This window comes from Cyprinodon variegatus, unplaced genomic scaffold (genome assembly GCF_000732505.1).
Source record: "Cyprinodon variegatus isolate N-32 unplaced genomic scaffold, C_variegatus-1.0 Scaffold601, whole genome shotgun sequence".
NCBI lineage: Eukaryota > Metazoa > Chordata > Actinopteri > Cyprinodontiformes > Cyprinodontidae > Cyprinodon > Cyprinodon variegatus.
In genome coordinates this window covers 492,448-515,170 of record NW_015151054.1, presented here as the reverse complement: position 1 = coordinate 515,170, position 22,723 = coordinate 492,448, and positions in this window count along the sequence as shown.

Below are 22,723 nucleotides of genomic sequence, written 5' to 3'. Positions count from 1 at the left end.
CTACACTGGAAATTGGTCAAGCTCCAATATCTGTTAGAGATGTTGATGGCAGCAGGACAGCTGATGTTTCAATCCAGGATGGAGTCACAGCCAAAGAGGAACAGACCGGCTCAGGCTTCTATGATGAGGGGGAAAAAGCAGAGAGAACATAAAATACTGAAGAGTGGAAGAATATAGAATGAAGCAGAACAAAGATCCAGCAGCTCAAACATATAGCAGCATAAATAAAGAATATAGCATATAGGACAACCTGACTATTTGGGATGAGATGCTGTTTAAGAAAGTTAGAGCTACAATAGGGCCAAGTTAGAGCCAAGGAGTAGCATCTGTCCCGAATGAAGCTCTCCCCCGCCGGCTTAGGCTCTACCTCCACCTAATTTAGCTAAATGGCTTGTCCTTACATAGCACTTTATCAAGTCGGGTGACTTGACCAAAGCTCTTTCCACTACATTCAGTCATTCACGCACACACTCACACACTGATGGCGGCAAGCTACATTGTAGCCAAAGCTGCCTATGGGGCTATAAGCTTTATCCAAAAAAGGAAAGTTTTAAGCTTTGATTAAAAATTAGACATGGTGTTTGTCTCACAGACTAAAACTGGTAGATGGTTCTACAGGAGAAGATCCTGATAACTAAAAAAAAAAAAAAAAATTGCTAAAAAATCAGCAAAGTGGTCTGTTTGGAACATAAGGAAAAATCAGATCTCTGATATAAGATTGAGTTTGGTTATTTTGGGCTTTTAGTCTGAGGAGGAGGATTTCATATTATGTTGTGACTTTAACAGGAAGCCAATGAAAAGAGGCTAGGATAGGGTAAATATTATCTTTTTTTTTTTATATATTCATCAGAACTCTGGCTGTAGCAGTTTGGATTATTTGAAGGCTTTTAATCGCAGTTTGTGGACTTCCTGATAGTAAAGACATACAGTAGTCCAGCCTTGAAGTAACAAATGTATGGACTAGTTTCTCAGCAACACCCCTGGACAGGATATTTCTAATTTTTGCAATATTTCAGAGGTGAAAGCGAAATAATTTAGAAACCTCTTTGATATTTGATTTAAATGGCAGGTCCGGATAAAAAATATCACCAAGGGTTTTTAATTTATTATCAGAGATCAACTTAATTCCACCCAAATGAAGTCACTGACTAATCAGCGTCTTATTCAGAAACTCGGGTCCCAAGACAATACCTTCTGTTCTGTCTGCATTCAGAAGCAGAAAGTCAGGTTTTTATGTCTTCAAGACATAAAAAGACATATATAGTATAGAGAATTGGCTCTAGCAAATATGATTGCTGCAAATTAAAAGCTATAAAGCTATGTGTCTTTGTTCCAGTCATTCAAAATAGATAGTAATCAAAAGGATAGCGTCACTGAATTATGCTACTTGTGTTTTTGCTTTCTTGGATCATCCACTGAGTGATGCATAATTGTGTATGCACAGCTGTCACAGCATGAATACCTTCATTAGCAGGACATGAGATTCATCAGAGGGCACTACCTGAGCACCGCCAAAGGTCTTATCACACAAAGGTAGAGAAAATAAAGCTTCAGAAATTAGTTTTTCTTTTCATCATGAGCCCTCTCTTTCTTCGATTTCCCGTTTTCAGGCAGTGTGATTAATTCTTCAGAAGTATAAACGCTTAATTCTGTAGATTACTAGTCATGTCTTTGTTTTAGATGCCCCTGCACACAAAAGGAAATGCTTCACTATTTTTCAGTATGCATACCACACTATTATAGTACTTGCAGACAAACTCAAACATGTGTAGAACATAAAAATTCTCCATTTAGTTAAAACAAAAACAAAAAATAAATTATTCCTATGGCTGCTTTTGGAATTAATACATCATAAACAGTGAGTAATATATACTGAACTTTTTAATTGTCACATTTATATGGCTTATTTAACTCAATACAGTTTACTGAAATTCTTTACAAAGAGATGACCGCAGAAAAGTGTAACTCGAACAACAACAAAAATACAATCAGAAGATTGCCATATATATCAACAAACAGAATATAGATAGGATGTAATAACATCTCAACCAATGTGGTCTGACTGTCTCATACTTACAGGAGCAATAAGTTTATTGTATTTGTTTAAGATTTGTTTGAATTAAGCAAAAATCCAGGAAGTGACATTTGTTAAAAATGTATCTCCTTAACATTGTCCTAGTCAAGTTTTCCTCCTTTCATACCTAGAGGTAAAGTACGGAACTACTGTGGTGCAATACGCGCCACCTATGGTTCCTGAGCCAGCCATATGGGATTTCTTAAGGTTGCCAAAACAGGTTGGGGAATTTGGTATTTTTATATTGGCAAAGCAGTAGCAGCCTTTACACACAGACGTCCACAAGAGATACCAGCCCAAAACACTCAACAATACCTCAAACGCCACGACATCCTTCAAAGGTATTTCTGTGACAGAACTGTCTTCATTGAGTTCAACATCTTAAATTTCACAGCACTACTTCATTATCACTCTTGACTTGGCACCCTGAATAGCAATCTCCGGAGGGAGGAGTAAGATGGTGCTAACCATTCTGCATGTAGAGCTGATTTGAAAAACTGTGTCTTTTTCAGTGCTGATCATAAATGAAATTAAAAACTAGTGTGAAAAAATTGTTTTCTGGAGGCATAAAAAAAAAAAAAAAAAAAAAAAAAAAAAAAAAAAACTGTACAGACTGTGCAGAATAAATGTTTACAGTTGGTGTACTCCATAAAAGCCTGATCCCCTCTGGGCCTTAATTTAGCTGTTGGCTGCATGAAGAGCATCTGGCTGGAAGATCTGTGTTAATTTCAGGTTATGGGATTTAAGTAACACAGTTAAATATTTGGGTACAAAGCCAATTATTTTCTGGAATGTAAATAAATAAAAGAATCTTTAAAAAAAGAGGACAGTGCAAAATGGTCAAGAGTTTTATCAAACGCAGTGATTTATATTTTTAGCCTCCACAGAATAGGGCCTACAAATCAGAATTAAATTTGATAAACAACCAAAAAAACCCAAAAAGAAATGAAATTTAAAATGCGTAGGCTATACAAAAAGTAAAAAAAAAAAACTTTTTTTAAACCCATATTGTGAGACTTCCAAACAACAACAACAACAAATAAATAAGCACAAAAAAAGCCACACAGCCCTCACTCTTAAAGACTACAAATTAGTAAATAGTAAATAAACACAATTGTAGCAGCCTAATATTTGTTGGTTAATTGGTTAGGGTGTCTGCTCAGGTAGAATATCAGCTGTTTTAAAACAGGATTTCAAAACTGTATTAAAATTGGGTGACTTATTTAGTACTGGGAGCTACTTTAGGTTCTACTTCGAAACTATCCATGGTGCTGAAAATATTTTCCAGCCAATTGTTTTGTGGTAAGTTGAGAAAAAACTTTGAGACTTTTCTCAGCCTGTTACAAAATAAAAGCATGTATCACTGAAGAGTCATACTATAACAGGACTCATAAACAAAAAAATATACCTAGCTGCTTACAGAATTTCCAAATGCAGAGGCTCTCTCCTCCTACTCACAGATGAGTCAACCTTAAATTTTCGTCATTGGGAAGCAGCCTAGAAATCTATTGCTGAAGGGGTTTTATATTTTATATTCACATGTTAAAATCTATGCAAAAAGAAAGCATAAAAATAGAAGCTCTTGGAATATTTTTTTTTCAGAGCACAGTGAATAGATATGGAATTTAATTGATAATGTGCTTGAAACAGCCTGACAGTGCATCTATTTCATGGAGGTTGGTAGAACGTCTGGCCTTCGTCCAACATTTCACCAACTGTAGAACTGAACTGTTGGAGGGTGTTACAGTTTGTGATTTATGATGTTACCTTTCAGACAGTCAAAACAGAAATGCCCCATTTTGGTTTTAAGACTAAAGTAGCAGGCGTTAGAGAGATGACATTAAGGGAATTGAATGAATACCAGCTTTTAATTCCACCCTGGCAAGAGAAGTGAAGAAAAGGATTGGGGTGAAAAAAAATGTCTATCAAAGGTCTTGACTTTGATGGAGGTGGAATTCTTTTAATGTGATATGCTGTGTAATTAGTTATGTGCATGCTTTTACAAGATAAACCAACACTATCTTGCTTTGATGTGTAATGGAACCTCTTTTTAACATTCAGAGTGGCAAAGACGGGCCTTTCTGTTGCTGCTTTTTCAACCTTGTTCTTGAGGTCTCTAGCAGTAACAGGTTTATGTGGAGCTCTCTGATGTCAGATGCGAATGAGGTACTCTGAAAATTTGTCATCCTCAAAGGTTTCATCTTTTTTTTTATTTTTTTTTTTTTATTTTGTCACTCTTATTACAAATTTTAATATAAGAAAAAGATAAGTTTGTTGGCTAGCCACTCCTGGAATATTACCTACTTGTTCATGTTTACTACAATTTATGATAATAGCTCTTAGGTGATATTAGTAGGTTTGCAAAACCCTAAAAACAGCTTTGCAACAATTTCTAGACTGATACTGTAGATGTTTTCTCATCTTTTCCTCCTTTTTTGTTTTTCAATAGAAGAGGACTAACTTGTTTTTGCCTACTTCATGTTATCAGACATGCTCAAGTAATTTCTTGATTTTGTTGGTCCAGCATTATTACATGTGGCATTTTTGGATAGCAAGAAAAACATAACTGATCTGTTGATTTTGTTGATCAGTTAATTCAGTATTACCTAATTGAGAAATTACATTTCATAATGTATGTTCCGGTTAGGTTCTTTTTTTTCCTTTATTACTCTGTGTACACCTTGCAATAGACAAGTAACCATGTACTCCTTTCTGTAGTTGACCAGAGCTCAAGAGAATCACAGGTCTTTCATAAAGACAGAAACACTGGAGACCATTTAATGTCTTTTGAACCGTTAGAGCCAAGTTCCTCGAAGTAAGACACTTTAATAAAGTGTTCTGAGACTGTAACTCAGGGAACAGTTTTCTTTCTTCATGAGGCTGTGTGTAAAGATAGTGACAGGAAAGCAAGGACGAGCACGTTTCTTCATCACTGAACTAGAAACGACATCCCTTCAACTTGCAGATCCTTGTTCTATAGCAGAGCGTGACACTATATCTCAGTGTCTCTGTCTTGAATAAAATCATCATGTCCTATTCATTAGGACCTTATGTAGTTAATTAACTATTGTATGTACCCAAATGACATACTCCACTCACATGGACTTCAGTGTATCCTTTGCAATTATTTTAATACAAAACAAGACGGTGTTTTTTCTGAAACAGCAGAACAGAGTCAAAGTTTCAAACAATCCTCGTACACAATGAAGTATTTGATGGACTTTGACATGCACAAATGCTTTTATCTGCAGTTGATGCATGATTTGCTGTTTTAACATATTTTCACTAACACTGAGCAAAATGTCATTATAAAATTGATTGGAAAATGGATAATTATTTTTAACATTTTTACTTGGGTATAAGTAAATATTTCTTAAATTAAGAGTATTTAACCCTAATTTGAGTAGGTAAAAAAGATTATTTTCTTATGGAAGGAGTATTTTTATTCTTAAAATAAGATAATTAGACATGTACTTTAAATAGGACAATGCAGTTGATTTTCTTATTTGATATGTAAATTGTCTTGTTCCATTGGCAGAGTCTCCCCTTACACCTCAATTCAAGAAGAAATACACTTATTTAAGCAAAGATTACCTATTTAGATTTCATGTCAAGTCCCTTTATTCCAGGGTTGTTTTTGACAGCCATGTCAAAACAATTGTTACAGGTTGTATCCATACTATAGATTGGTCAACTTTGCAGAGGTGTGTTAGAGAACTTTGAAAAGAAACAGAATAATGAAGACCAAGGTACAGGTCAGATGAAATTATGAAGGATTAAGTGGACATTAGGTCATAAAACAATATTTAAAGACATCTCAGAGAAACTGTGAACATGGCCCATGACTCAGGAAAAGCTGCATAAATCCTCAAGTCAGCTGGGAGAATGAAATAACTATTTGTTGTGCACTCCACATATTTGCCCTTTATTAAAAACAACAAAGCCTTAAGGAAGCCTTATTAATAAATCCGTAAGGAACTTGGTACTTTATTTGCTGTGAGTCATATAATCCAACAATCCATGTGTCATCTAACAGCAGTTTAAAACAAAAATATATGCACTTGAATCATAAAGCCAGACTCCAGGTCAAGTCAATATAGTCTAAATAGATATCAATTATTAACCTACGAAGTTGGGTTTTCACACCTCAACATAATTTTATTCCAGATGCAACAACTACAGTATGAAGAGGAAAAAACCAGAGAGGGAAGATAAGAATATGAGTTGAAATAACAGTAAATAGCACAAAGCTAAAGAGTAGTCGAAGGATACTGTGTGAAAAGGATACACAGTGAGAAAAATGGGCTCATGTCCTCAAGCAGCCTAAGCCTAAAGCAGCATACCACAAGATGGCTTAGGTTAAAATAAGCCACCAGTTTTGGGCATAGCCTCAAATGTGGACATGTTGCTAAAACACTGAAGCTGTACATTTGCCTCAATTTGAGTAATGTGGTGAAACATATGGTCCCTTTGGCTTGGTCAAAATCAAAATAAGGTCTTCGTTCAGATCACCTTATAGAATGAGGTTGCAGCAAAAGATGTATCCAATGTATCCAGAAAGAGGCTCCATGAAACATTTTCAGCATTACACGTTTATACTGTACTTTATACTGTATAGAAAGTTTAGTATCCAAGACTGAATTAATGGCTCACGCTAAGTTAAGAATAACATTAGGAATTATTTTTTTTCTCATTAGTGGAATGAAAGGTGGAAATATGACTGTAAAGAGGTTGAGTTTAATAAAAGAAGGACCATGCAGATGGTGCAGCACATTACTTTTGTTACTGGCTGTCCATCCAGATTTTTCCATTTTGGTAAGATAAATTAAACTTTTGCTGTTTTTGTTTTGTTTTGATTTTCGTTTTTGTTTCCAAAAAAAAAAAAAAAAAAACTGAATGTACAGTATGCTAATCTAAATGTTTTCAGATGCTACAGAAACTGCAGAGCTGAGCTCTAATTCAGCCTGAAGGGATTTTAACAGCTCCCATAAGTTAGTCATTTACAAAACAACCCCAAAAATTGAAATTATGTTTTATTTATTATTTAGTATCGTATTATCATAGTTAAGGAAAGTAAACGTGCAAATCATTATAAAATGGCAAAAACTTACAAAAAGAAGAAATGGATCATAGAATGAAGAGAGAGAAGCTAGTTTGATGGGGCAAAAGGGAAAACTATATCTAGAAAACTGATTTTAACCCTAATCTTATGATAGCTCTCAGAATAGATATAATAAAGATATTTTTAGGATTTAACTATATGGCCAAGATTAAAGAAAGTTATCTTCACGCAAGTTGCCTTTTTTCTGACATCTAAGACTTTTACAAGATAAAGCCTCAGGAATGGAACATCGGGAGTATATAATTAAAAAAATAAAAGCAGTTTGTGTAGATGAGAAAAGAGGCATTTAATATCATGAAATATTGTTTCTCTTAAAGACTTTTTGACCTCTGTACCAGACCCTTATTCCGCCCACAACTTATATTTGAAAAATGTGCCCAAAGGAGGCGGTGCCTAGCAGAACAGGAAATGTGCGGGGGCTGATGGCTGGGAATGTTTTTTCTGAAGGTTTTGCTTTAGTATTTGTATTAAGCATAAACTTTAGATAAATACACTCCTGACTCATACTACTAAAAGAAAAATATATATATTATTGTAAACCTTTTATATGTAAAATTTTGTCTAATTTAAGATGTAATGCAATCTACAATAAACTAGTTCTTCAGTATTTCTCTCTTATAGAATTGTTCAAATTCTGGATATATTCTGGAGGTGAATGAAGGAAGAACATGGGTTGTCCAACTCAAATGACTTTAATGTCCTTTTATTTATTAATGCAGGCCAATTTAAAGCTATTCACATTATGTGACTGATTAAGCAGATTAGTTTAAAAGAACTCAATGGCAGCTTCTGTCTGGTCAGAATTTAAGAGCAGAACACATAAATGTGTCCAGGTTTTTATCTCTTCAAGACATGCTAGAATTGATAAGACAACCTATAATTAATGGATAAATATCGCTGTGTATAATCAGAATCACAGTTATTAATTGAGAGAGAAAAAAACATGTTAAAACCTTTCGTAATGTAAAATAAAGCAACAGAAAATAGTTGTCTTAATATATTTATGTTTTAGATTAAATAAAAAATGTTGCAAGAGAATGAAGCTCAATTAAAAACAAAGACCACACAGATCAGTCTTGCAAACAGCCAAAAAGTTACAAAGTAAACATGTGAGAAAAGATGCCTTGTTCTAGTGAGCCCAAAACAGATATTCAATATGCAAACCTTTATGTGTTGCAAAAATCAAACACAGCATTAACCTAAAAACACAATTTCCATGACAGTTTCATATCTTGTCATAGTTGCATCACTTTACTGGAGGAATTTCCTTAAACAGGTTTTATTCCATCAACTCGCAGCTTTCATTTTCCTGCTAGAGACATGCAACCAGGGTGGACAGAACCTAACCTAAACCAATCAAGAAAATGTGCCAGGACTTGGAAATCAAATCTCAAGGACACTCCCAATCCTTTCTAAATTTGTTTAAAATGTTTTTCAAAGAAGCATGGGCATATATTTTAGTCTCTAGAGTTGTAAAAGCAATGCCCATAACACTTCCGGCTGCATATCCAGCAAAATATTGACTTGGGTTGAAAGCCCTAGTTTTATAAATCTCTTTATTGTAGGAGAAATTAGTTTGCTGTGACAGAAGAAAATCAAATATAACATAGAAAGCATGTAAAGCTCTTGTCTAAAATTAGCTTTACACAAAAGTAAAACAAAAAGAAATTGGCTAACGGGATCAGATAGTGGGGTTAAAATATGGTAATCAAGAAAGTAAAGACAAGTAAAGAAATGGTTCTGTAGGATTTCACATTTTATTCATTGAGTAGAACTTGTAGAGTAATGTATGACTTAAATCTGTCTTATACAATCACATTTCACCAGACTCTTCCCTTTTAAGTGTTCATGCATCATGGTTTACTGATTTAACTACAAGAAGAGTCAGTCATGGATCTCACACATATGACACCATAAACCCTCCTTCCATCTTTTGCTCCTAATTTCTCTGCAGCTTGCTGTTGGAGAGGAAATGATAAAAGACCAGAAAATTCCTACTTTTTTGGCTTATTTTTATATGTAGCTACAGTATTCAGGTCTTATTCTACTTAAAATATTCCCTCTGAAGCACTTAGACTAATTAGAGATCATTTATTCCTGAACCAATCAGTCCAAGTGTTTTTGTCTCTGCTAAAATATAACAAGAAGAAATGCTTTTGTGCTAAGTGAGAGTTCAACAGCCCACGCTGCTTACTTAATTTGACTTTCGTGTTTTATCTTGTGTATGGACACACGTCTTTGTGAGATGGCTGTTATGCAAACCACGGCCTAATTCGATTAGTGACTAGAATATAATTACTCAGCAAAAGAGGGCACATCTTGGGTTTCTCTAATTTATCTTCATAAATGCTATCTTGTGGAAAAAGACGTTGCTTGTTGAGCTTAAACATTACCATCTTCCGTATTTGAAAAAGGAACTGACTTAAGTGCCTTAATCTTGGATGCCAGCAGCATTTGAATGCAGGAACAGGGATTAAATTTGTTTTAAATCAGAGATAATTAAGCCCATATGACATCCATTGGCTATGCATATTATGGAATAATATTTACAGTAAATGCAACTGTTTTATTTCTATAAAAACTTTATTTAAATGGGAGTCAATGCAGTTCTTTACCTAAAAGAAGAAGTTGACTAGTATTCGAAACAGAGTACAGCATGACAAAAACCCTATTTCTTGGTCCAGCACTACATATGTTTACATTGACTTGTAATGTTTTGTATAATTTGAATTCTGTTTATAAAATTTTTGAAAATGTGCTTAGTAGCAGGAAGCCGAATCTTCCATTATTCTCTTATGTTTATCTAAGACTGGGTCTCTAAGGTAGCAGGTGCAAAGGAGGAAGTTTCTCCTGCTCATCCCTGGAAGCTCCCTTGCCAGAAGGGAAAAGTATTCCCTCGAGCATGTCTTAGGTTTATCCCAGTACCTTTTTCCAGTTGGAATTATTACCTAAAACTGTGAAGATTTGACGTTTTTTTATTTCCAGCACCAAGTGCTTAAGTCTTTTTTTTTTGTGTTCAGAAATGCTCTCTGCATTCAGCCTTTAATGAATGGGAGCACCCAGGTGTGATTTTTGAGTAAAGGTCACTGGATCTCTGTGGTTCTGGTATTGTCATGTGTGCTAATGGGCCAAATTTCGAACAATGTGCCAATGGAATTTGTATAATCGGTATTTATTTCTTCCAAAAATGTGTGACTAAAAACTTCCATTAAACATGGATAGGATGTCTTCCCTCAACTCTAGCGCTAATCTTTACTGTCAAGAAACCCAATGTGATGGAAAGAAATTAGTAAAATGGGCAAACAAATGGAACAAAGTTATTTTCTGAATTATTCGTAATGCAGTTTTGAGCTGGTCTCTTGAGGAACAATAAATGTTCCTCTTACTTCAAAGTAACAATAACTTTATATAACAAAAAAACTTTTATAAATCTAATTTTAAAAAAGTCTTGTAAGATGTTTAACAAATTTTAACTTGGAGGACAACATTTTGGGAGACTAAACCTAGTACATATAATTTAAAAGTACATAAATACATTAATTAGGATACCAAAAAAATGCATTAAATGTTTGAAATAACTTTATAATCACAGGCGCTATGGTATATGATTAGACATTATGGGTAAATGTAAACCTCCTGGATTAGGGATCCAGATTTGACTCATCATTAGGATTTTAAGATGGTTAATATGTGAGATAATCAGAGTAAAATATATACTACTTTAAAAAAGATGGGCAGAAGAAGGCATGTGAATAGAAAACAGAATCTGAATGTTTTCTTTAAATAAAAAACATTCAATAAATCCTTTAAGCATGGAAAGTTGAGTTAGTATTGAAAGAAGACAAGCATCCCTTAAAAGATGGGAATTGTGCTTTTAAATAATTAGAAATTCACTGATAGGGAGGTGGAATTAAGAACATTATTGGTTTCTTTCTTTTGGAGTCCATCATTTAATAGTCAAATATTCTATTGAGTTTTACTTTAAATCAAAATTATTTGCATAAGTCAAATTAATGACCAAGTTATTAAACTCAAAGGAAGATTTCAAGATTTTCACAAACCTACATGATGGGGGTAGCAACATAAATGTTAGGGCCATTTTGCATGCATTTTTTGAGCCTTTGCATAACTCCAAAGCCAGATGTCATGCTGACATTCTCTTTTGCTGTCATGGTTTCCTTTCTCATATCTTTTTATCCATTTATTCAGACTTCTTTTGTGGAGATAACATGCGTGCACTTGCTTACATTAACTAGCCAAAAGTCAGTAGTGTGCAAATGAATTTCACATTACTGTAGGTCACTGAATTTATTTCTGAAAATGGTAATTGGAATAATCAATTGCAGGAACTGGTGTGAGTGGTGAGCCATATTTACCTAGTTACCCTTAGACCCAAAGTTAAGAAGTACATTTATTCAGTATAACCCAATTACAGTAGCTCATTTCTACCGATCCCATTTTAAGCATTGTAAAATTAAATCTCGAGCCATTGTTAACTTGAAAGACTCTAGAAATTTACAAGATGGACCAAAAACATTTGGAGAGGGGGCACTCTGGTCTCCTTTTTCTCTGTTGTTGACATTAATAAAACCCAGGAAATTGTGTGGCAAGCTATTGCAGATAAATTAAATGTATAAATTGTCACCTTTTTTAAATCCTTCAAGAGAAATATCCAAAATGAATGGGATATTTATATGCACACGTTTAACATTTTCAATAGGTGTTGGCCTAGGGTCATTTGATAGAAATGTAAACTTATTTTAGTGAAAATATATTCAAATATTTCTTTCCCATTTTAGTCTAGTTTAAGTCTGGAGATTTTAGCCATAGTTTCAGTCCCTGAGGGAGATATGCACCCGGCAACAGGCAACAACTAAAGACTAAAGCCTCATTGAAAATGGTAAGCTCTGGCTAATCAGTCTTTAGTTCACAAGGCAACAAAAAGAATCGTTCTTAAAATCTTAAAATCAGATTTTTAAGGTCTTATAACATATCAACCGAACTGCAGCTGCAAAAATAAACAAAAAAATGTAACTAAGATATGGAAACCATCACTCCTGCCTGATTTTGCCTGACTGCCAAAGAAGTGTAAATCTATGCAGAGTGCCGAGGGAATAGAGCATGATTTGAGCTTTTCTGTGGGAGAACTAAGGTCCAGTCCAGTAAACTGAACCTTGACTGAGAAATGTGTATTGTTCATGCAGATAAATATCAAGGAAGGCAAAAGGGTAATCCTTGAAGAAACAGGCTGCTGTGCTCTTGAAAAAAATCCCACTTTGTTCATCCACAGCTTCTTCTATGAACAGAGTGGCCATCTCTAACACGTGAGTGTGAGAAAGCTTCTGTATAGGCTAAGGCAAATACTGTAACTTCTAGTTCCAGTTATTAATATAATCATAATCTGCTGTATATGTATTTTCAGAGTAGCCAAATCTTGATGGACAACTTAATGCCATGGGCTTCGATTTTTGTTTAGTGTAGAGCTGTGCTTTTCGGTTAGTCCTTCTCAATGTGAAAACCAAAATCCTTCCCCTGCCAGCACTGCATTAATAGGCACTCTCACTAAACATGTTGCTTTAATTTCTGTTCACTTGTTTCTTTAGCTCTAACTTTGGCAAATGTCTTCACATTGCTTAATCAACACATTCTCAGTAGCTGATCTACAGTAAAGTAACAACTCAACAACACAGGGAGTCAACTTTGGATGGATCTGTTGATGATAGCTTATGATCACCTCAGCATTTGATGCCTTTTTGATTAGAAAGATTTTATTTTCAAACCCTTAACAGTAACCTGCAAAGCCTTATTATACATATTTTACCAGCACCCAAACCTTCTGAGCTAAACTGTGTTTGACCTGAGTAGACTTGTATTTCATCCTTGCAAAAAGGAGTCCAAAACACTCAGGATTGAACAACACCAACTTATTTTTATTTGACACATTATTGAACTGGAATGATTTCTTTTGAACATTACAGTATAACATTAAATGATTGTGGTGGTTATCAGAATAATATGTAATTCAGGTGGTATAAACACACTTGCAAAATGCTGTACTGTATAGGAACTGCTGCTGGAAGCTTAATAGACAACGTTTTTCACTCCCTTTTTCTTGCAGGAAAAAAAATTCAAAGTTGACTCCCCTCTTTAACCTGGAGTGCTACAGCTTGCTCAGCTCTGCCTCTTCCACACCTTGTCCTTGTTGTTGCTGATCGTATCTTTCAGCCTATTGGAGGACTAACAACCTTTGCAATTGTTGCTGACCGGTCGGGGGAAAGTAGAACTGCCAAAGAGAGGTGAAGAGAGTCCATTAAAAGATTAATGTATAAGGAAGTGGACACTGTCCTCCAAGACCTGGGCAGCACTACTGCAGGAAGGAGGAATTTGATTTATTGTTGTGCCCCCTTCTTTACTGAAGAGATGGAGAGGGATGAGCCGGGTGAAACATCTTACTTAGTCAGGGACCTCTGACTGCTTGTGTTTTTGTTTTTAACTCTTAATTAAGAGAACTCATAATGTGATGCCAGCACAGTTTATAAATTATAGCAGTAATTGGAAGTAAATTAAATGTTTCCTGAAGTATTTATGCTGGCATTAGTCAGCAGAACTTTTCCTGTTGGATCAAAGTCAAAACTGGAGCCTGGCAGGCCAATTAACCTGCACTTCTAAGAGACTACAGTGCTCTATTTAACATTCAGTATACCGCAATTAAGTGTTCTGTTACTCTGATGAAATAAATTTTAAAAATGCCTGCCGAAGTGCAGAGTGGCACAAGCTCCACATCCTGCAGCCATTACTCATGTGCTGCATAATGTTGCCGTTTGTGCAGGGACAAAAGGATTCCTGCCACATGCTTTTAGTAAAGATTTGCTGTCAAGCTAGAGAATCCGTGTTTTCCTGACTCCTACAGTGGGGGCCTGAACCTTTATCATAGGCAAAGACAGCTTCTTTGTCACTTCATGGGAACTGATGCTGGATTACAGCTGTTGTTTTCACCCTACTGAAAATAGTCACGCAGGAATACTTAATTAAATTGAATCATAATGAGCATAAACACACAAACACTAAATAAATGATTGTATAAAAATAAATTGCATTTTATACCAATCACAGATGATTTTGGTCCACACTTGATAATGCATTTCCATAAACGGTGTTGTAAAAAAACCAGAAGAGACAACCAGACAGGAGTTTAGAATTCTTTACAGAACAGCACCTAAAGCATCTTTTTAACAAAAATGCCTCAATAAAGTTACCTTCTTTATAAATTAATTTGACATAAACTGATAAAATCACTTGTTAGAAATACATTTTCCACTGGTGGCCATTATGTCAAAGTGTGGTCATCCAAAGCTTGTACAGGTATACCTTGAAACCTAATGCATCTCTTCCAGAAGTGTTGACACTGGAGCCCTTGTGAAATAGTTCAATTCTCAGATCTTTATTTAAACATAAAGATTGAGATAATACTTAATACTATATAGTTTTTTTTACCTTTCAGTTCTACACTACCCTTTATCTCCTCTAAAGTTCTAAATCAATGCAAAAATTTAAGTTCTACGACTAGCCTGTTCATCTGCAAAGTCCTGTAGCACACTTATTGTCATTTAAAGTGTAGAACATATGTAACAACCAAAGCATTACTTATTTACCACATTATAAAGGGCTTTATAACATTTAACATGTATCTTTGTTTGATTTAAAATGTCACATTATGGCATAGCTGGGAAGCAAAGCTAACTACTTTTTAAGTTTCAATTTATATTGGAGGATTTTTGCACATTTTTGAATAGATTCGCCCTCTCCACTTATGCACATGCGCAACCCCCGTACCCGCTTCCGAGAGGGAATGCCTATTTAATGCATGCAAGAGCATGCACAAGCCAATTTCTCCTTGTGCACGCTTATTTTAAAAGTTGCTGTTTGCACCTCTCATACAAGCTTACTTTCTAAAAGAAGATTTGCAATTTTTCTAATGTCAGACTCACCCCCGCTAAGTGAAAATGGGGACAAGCAAGTTTGACAGCCTTACATAAACATATCACCACAATGATTGACAATTAGTAGGACCACTTATTTTGATGATCCACCTGGAAAAAGAAAATCCTCTACTATACGTTTAAGGTTGCTCTAAAAAATTTAACAGAGTGTAGGTGGTATTCTTGACAGAAAACGCCAATGTCTCAGTGCTCGGATGGAAAGTCATCCCTTTCCAGGTTACAACTTCAGTCTTCCCCCCTATATTTTCTGCTTGGAGGTTACGCATTTTTGTGCACAAGCCTGTTGTTTTGTGATCGCAACACAGGAACCACATTGCCAAGAGCAGATTTATGTAAAGAGTTAGAAAAATGAAGCTTGGCTAACTCTGCAAAGATTTACTATCCACATTTTCAGCATAATAAGCTTTCTTACTATTGCACCATTTGGAGCATTAGATGGTGATGACTTGGCATCTAAGCCTGACAGAGATGAACAAAGGCGTCAGATGTCATGACAAATAATGAGCAACCTAAGCTAAGTGCTCCTGGCCAAGACAGAACATCAACAATCAGCAAGTCCCTATGGCATACACAAAGCACCCTAGAGCAGCAGCTTCTGCCAGGTGCTGTTCAGTTAAAACAAAATGATAATCATATTAGAGGATAGCTTAAAGAATCAAACATGCATCAACTGATGTCCTTCTAAAATTCTCAGGGGAGCAGCAGGGACGAGCTGTTACATCAGCACAGCCATTGCACCAATTATCCTATTAATTGGCATTGACAGGACAAGGTAAACACATCCCTGCAAGGGTTGACGGATTATGCTTCTTTTGTAAAATATAATCCATAAATTGTTAAAAAGATAAGGAATTGATCTCAGATGTTGCAAATCAGTTATTTTTTTCTGGACCACAGCAGCCAAACAACCATGTCAAGTTTCTAAGTTCACTCATCTGCCTAGTTTCGCCCAGTTTTCATTACCAGCTTATCTTTTCCACCTGCATTAGTCTCTATTTAACCAGCCTTCAGACCAAACATCAGTGTGAGATTGTTTTTGAGCTGTTGGTGTGAATTATTCTAGCCTTCCTGTATTTTGATTACCTTATCATTACCTGTTCTGCTCCTACTACCCCTACTGCATCTTACTGTTCTTAAGTTTTTTGTTTTTTTTTTGTGTTAGGGAAATGAGTATTTATACTATACTATATTATACTGACTCAAAACTGTTAACCCAAATGACTGCCAATGCTAGCTTTTCTGACAAGATTGTCCATTCTTTACAACAACAAAAAATAACTCATCATAATCTTAATCAGATTGAATTAGTAGTGTCTGTTAGTGTCTGACTCCTAATTTTATTTAGGTCTTTACTTTAGGTAATCAGATGTGTATGCTGTGATCTAAACTTATACGCACTGTCCATTATGTTTTTGCAGCTTGTTCTTCACACATTCCATCCACTTGCTTCTATTGGCTAGTTAAAAACAAACAAAAAAAAAACACATGAAATAGGTGTGCACCACTGGAAGTCAGTGGAACCCTCCTTGTGATTATCCCATCTTAAGGTTTTGCCATCTTATGTAAAACCAAAGCCTGTATTTGTTCTCACACACCAGACCCCTGCATCACTACCCATAAAAATGCCCAGCTTGGCCATACTTGTGCATAGAAAACGGGGAGGAATAATTTGTCAAGTAAATGTCAAACAGGGAAAAAAATTCTGCTGTCTCTTTGAAGCCCTGGAGAGACAGCTTTCATATGATATTCAAATTAAAAGTAAGGGGTCAACTTCTTACAACAAAATGGAAATCCCTGGCACCAACGCCTTTCTTCTGAAATATGCTGACAGATTTTTCAGCTGTCACCTAAGGGGTGAATTTAGACTCAAAGAACTTGTGGAGGAACACTGCCATCTCCCATTTCCTTGGTATTCAGATACTGTTTAGGATGTTTTAAAAAACTTTCTTTAAATGTATTTTGTTTTATTTAAATGTAAGCCAACTGCAACTTTAATTTTCTTGCAAGATTGCCCCTAGCTGCTTAAAAGGGCCCCCTTTCTGACCCAGAAATGTCTTGTTTTGATCCATCTATATAGCCTGAGATCCAAAATTGGTTAAATTTGATTTGATATCAAATATAAAAGGATATAAGAAGTCAGATGTAACTTCAGAAAGTTGCATTGGAACTGTCCATGCAAATTTGAATATTGACCGTGAAACAGTAACTAACTTTTCATTGAAAAAATTTTTAAACCCCTAAAATATTAGCCTTGACAAGAACACCTCTTCTTCATCTTTCTGTAGAATCATTAAAGACAAAGACTGGGAATTTCTCAATTCACTTAAAACTGAAAGTTTAAACTAAGGGACATTTACCCAACTTATATAGTCCTCTGGTTTAAATGAGATATTTAAATAATTTGTCTTCTAAGCTAAATAAAATGGGCCTCTTTGTACATATAATGGTACAAAGAGGCCCTTTGTACCATCACAATTCAATGGTTCTTGAAAGAAAATCTGTGAATGTGCTGAGGGAATACACAATGGGCGACAGTGGCGTAAGGTGCAGGAGTTTGCCCTGCAATCGGAGGGTTGTCGGTTCGAGCCCCTGGTTCTCTGTGTCATTGGGCAAGACACCTCACCTGTATTGCCTACTGATGGTGGTCTGAGGTCCCAGTGGCACCATTGTACGATAGCCTCTCTCACTGAGCCCCATGGCAGCTGTGGCTACAATGTAGCTTACCCCCATCAGCATGTGAGTGTGTAAATGAATGGGTGAATGACTGAATTTACTGTAATTACGGGACATTTACAATGCATGTAGGTGAGAGAGCTTTTAAAATATCCCTTAAACAGCCCCGAATTATGCTATCAATGGCTGCCATTTTGAATTATTAAGGAACCAGTGCCATACCACTGGGTCAATAATAGTTTGGAGAAAATTGAAAAAGTTGAAGTAAAACTAGAGAGAGACCTGAGAAATTAGCTGATCTTTTAATTTTATGTATGGTTGAAACCATATAAAGCCCCTAAACTGTACATGCCTTCAACTGTTTCTCCTTTTATTCTGTGTCACTTGTTGATTTAACCTCACACATTGCATCAGCAGGTTCTTGCTGCCTTTTAATTATGCCCGGAATAAATAGGACACTTGGCTTTTGGCACTACAGCACATCACAGCTGGTATATTGGACATTAAGGAATCCATTTGTTCTCCTCTGTTCTGTCCTAATTCCTCCTTTCAACCTCACTTCTCTCAGTATTTTGTTCATGCCTCCATCTCAGTCCCTGTTTTAGTCTTTAAGCCATCATCGTTTGTGTCTTTTGTTGTGTCACTCTTTATGTTATTCCCTCCTGTCCTTGAGCGAAAAGAGAGAATGGGTCACATAAGCCTCAAAAAGAATCCCATAATAGGAACAGCTAAGCAGGGGGGAAATTACCAGCTATCCACACAATGTGAATTCAACCATATTAGAGAGCATAAATATTCTCTCAGCAGTGAAACTCTTATCAGGCAGCTGAGTGTTGGTAGGTGGTTTGAAGATATTTTTGGGTGGCCATTTGGCTCAGTAAGGCCCGTTCCAACCAGATCTGAGCACACCAATGCCTGCAGACACTTTGCTTCTGGCAGTATGTCCACACAGCAGCACAAAGAAACCAAAAACCCTTGGACTCAGTAGGGGTGTGTATCTGTCTTCAAATATGTGCATGTGTGTGTATGCGGGCAACAGCCCAGTAATTGGTCCTTGAGGCTTTTACCTGGCACCATTGACTTTCCATGTCACTGACATTTCTGACTTTATTTTTTTCTTCCTTCAGGCCTGATACGCTATTTAAACCTCATTACTAATACCTCTGCGAAATATTCCAAATGCCATGAAAGACGCAGAGAGAAATAAAAAGGTATGCATTTTTTGTCATTAATTATAAGCCAGACTTTTGTTAGAAGTACGCAATCTATTTTCATGCACATCACAAAGGGAGCAAATGTTCATTTCTTTTGCCTTCATTATGGATGAGTTCTGTACAACTTGGCTCTTATTAAAAACAACAGGGGTTCCGCTCTGTGCTTCTGACGTCTATGTTTTTAATCTGTACTAATTAATTTAAAGGCTCTGATTAAAATAATAGAATTGTCAGTGAAGACTTTGTATTTAGCTTATACATATTCAACAAAGCTATTAGGAACAGTATGTACAAGAAACATTTAATCATTAAATACTTTTATGTCACTCTAAGAGGGTCTTATGCTCAAGCATGTGGATCTTTTTTGTTTTGTGTTACAGCATTCCTCAGCATTTTAAAGCTGTACTCGCAATCTTTTTTTTTTTTTTGCCAAATTACTTCAAGCTCTTCAACCTTTTGGTTTTTGCTCATTCTCTTTACAAAGAAACAAAAGTTCAGTCAGGTTAGATGGAAAGCATCAGTTTTCAGGTCATGTACTCATTACTGGATTTGGGTGTGGACTTTGACAAGTTAATTCCAACATGTTTTAATTTCTGTGTTTTGGCTTTTTTTCTGAAAAAAATTTAAGCTCTCTTCCCAGATTGAGAGGGGCAGCCGACATCCTCTACCTTGTGCTATGGTGGGGGGTGTGCTGTCGAAGCTTTAATGAAAGAGGGGTTGCAGGTTGTTGACAGGCTTCCCTTACTCTTTAAAGATGGCCAAGAAAATATTCAGTACATAATTGCCTAAGTATGATCTACCTGACCTTGTCTGCTTAATGAAGCATCTTTATGGAGCCAATTGTCAATGAGCAACACACAGGTTAAGCCCATGATACATCTCTGGTCCATCCCTGAAAAGTCTAATTTATCTTTGTGAGCAGACTAATAGGATAAATGAGAGTTAAAACTTTGCAATATAACTTTTACATTTCTGCTGCTTTGAGACTGACAGGCTATCAGTGACAGTATAGTAACCTGTCTTCGTTTGTTTATACTGTACCGGTGGTGACAAGCAAGGCACTGCTGGAACAATTATCTGCAAAGACTTTAGAACACAGATGTCCCTTTTGGTGATACAAAAACTTTAGTTTGTTTGTTGCAATGAAGAAAACCAAGGAAATTTTGCTTTTATTTGTGTTTGCTTTTATCTAATGTCACCTGGAAAATATTCCTTTTTGAACCTTGAGTGCAACACTGGTGGTTTAAAAATGCAATCTTAATGGAGGTATAAGGAATTTGTACCAGTCTAAGCATGAACATCTAAATAACAATCTGATACTCCCATCAAGTCAAAACATCTCAACATTGCTGCTCTGCTCCATTCTTCTGTTTTTCTAAGCATCGCAGTATAGTGTGGTAAGAAAATGTTGCTGTTTCATTTTTGTTTTGTAGTGGCTAGTTGGAGTTGACATACTTTCTTTGGAACCTTGAAAATTCATGTTTTTGACAATTTTTGTGCCCTAATTTATTTTCCCAAAAAAACATAGATAAATGTTTTTACAGCTGCATAATAAAACCCAAGTTTCAGATATCCAACTTTTATGCAAGGACATTCAGAAAGAATGGAATCAAATGGGTTGTTTATTTTGACAAGAAAGTAAGATAGAAATGGGAATTAAAATCATACATAAATTACTGCATCATATAGGATCCATAGTGTTCAAAAGCTTATGTTTAGTAACCTGAGCGAGATCTTTTCAGATTTTATAAAACAATACAACAACAAAAAATGCACTTTGGTTCTGAGAAGACTTTGAAGATTACTCGGTGTAATGAGCTGTCCATGGTGCTAATTTCTACTTGATTTGACACTGAAATGTGGAAATGTGGAATTCGTCATTGTAGCCAAGCCTTTGGTGGAGGTACACAGGATTTATTTTTGTTAAATGTAAACATTCCCTTGTCACATTTATAAAAAATTGTGATTGCCACCCATTTTAGCTCATTCATACTAGAGGCCTTTCTTTCTAGAGCCCTGCTCATTTGCTCAGAGGACCTATTATGTTGTCAGCTCAAACTGGGGTGCCCTGGTCTTCACTTATCTGCCCGACAAGCTGGCAGCTAAAAGCTCTCTTTGCTTACAGCAAGCCAGAACACACAGAACCTGCGGCTGGAACTCTGAGTGCTCATCATGGGCTGACAGCAGGCAGTCCCCCAAGCTTCACCGTAGTCGGTTGTGAATGATTTCTCTAAAGGCAGGCAGAGCCATTGGAGGCAAAGTGTTCGATTTTCAGCTCGTCCGTTTTGATTTGTTCTGGAAGTACAAAACGGTAAAATCTTTTTGTTTCTCTGGTGGTACTGTTGTTATATTCAGAAGGCTAGGCACCATCAGGAACAGAGCAAGAGTGACCTCTGGCTAAAAGAAAAATACACAGAATGGACAAATTGCAATAAATAGCAGATGGGTTACAATACAAGCATTCAACCCCTTTGCACCTTCTAGTCGGAAGAATGAAATGGATTAGCTTTCAGCTCTGCTGAGTCATATCCAATTCCATTAATATTTGTGTGGAAAAATTATGCATTTGATGTACAGCATGTTTCAGAGATTCTCTATTGGATTAAGAATTTGACTTTGCTATCAGCCGCCATTAACACATTAAAAATTCTCTATGATCAATGTTGTGCATGAAGAAAATCATGTTTGATATTTAGTCTTTGGACAAGTTAAATGTATCAGTGCTGTTTCCTTTACAATGCTAAACATTAAATGGACAAATACTTATGAAATTTTACATTTTTAACTACTTGTACATTAATATTCATTAACATAATAATTGGCTTCCAATGCAAAATGGAAGGTGTAAAAATGTTTCCTCTTAAAGGTGACTGTTGGGTTTTAATGGAAACCTGATTTCTTTGCTTTGTTATCCTCGCAATTTTGAGTTGATAAGAGGTGAACAGAGCTTGTTAAGAAACACCCCAAACACAATTGTTAATAATCTGTATAGCAAATGTGCGGTGACTGTACATCCAGAAAGAACATATGGTGCTGATTTCCAGGTCTTGTTTCATTAACCCTGGAGCACAAGAAAAAGACATAAGTAGGAGTAGAAGTTATGAAAAGGGAGAGCTACTTGCTTCTGAAAGATCACACACAAAGAGCAAAAATCAAATCCCATAAAGCAACATCAGAGAAATTAACTCATATATCACGTTTTGCTATCTGAGTGAAGATGTTAGTTGTGCTTAATGAAAATGTTTCATTAAGATAAATCAAAACCTGGGTTATAATTTGAATGGGCAAGTTAAGATGAACTTGATGTGTAAAATTGAACTATTAGTTGTACTTATGATGAATAAGATTTGAAGAAAGGTGAATGAGAGCATCTTTGAAAGAATGACCTGATTAAAATGCAATGTGAGGAGAGAGATAAGGAGATGAAAATCAGATGGCAAAACCAGGTTGTACATATTGGACAGTGACATCACTATGCTTGCTGGCTCATGTCACTTTCCACATAATATGCAGAGGTGTCAAAAGTATTGAAATGTATTACTCAAGTAGAAGTATAACTCCTACTGTTTAAAAACACTTTTGTAGAAGTTAGATCAGCAACTTACACTTTTTACTCAAGTAAATTTTTAAAAGTAAAATT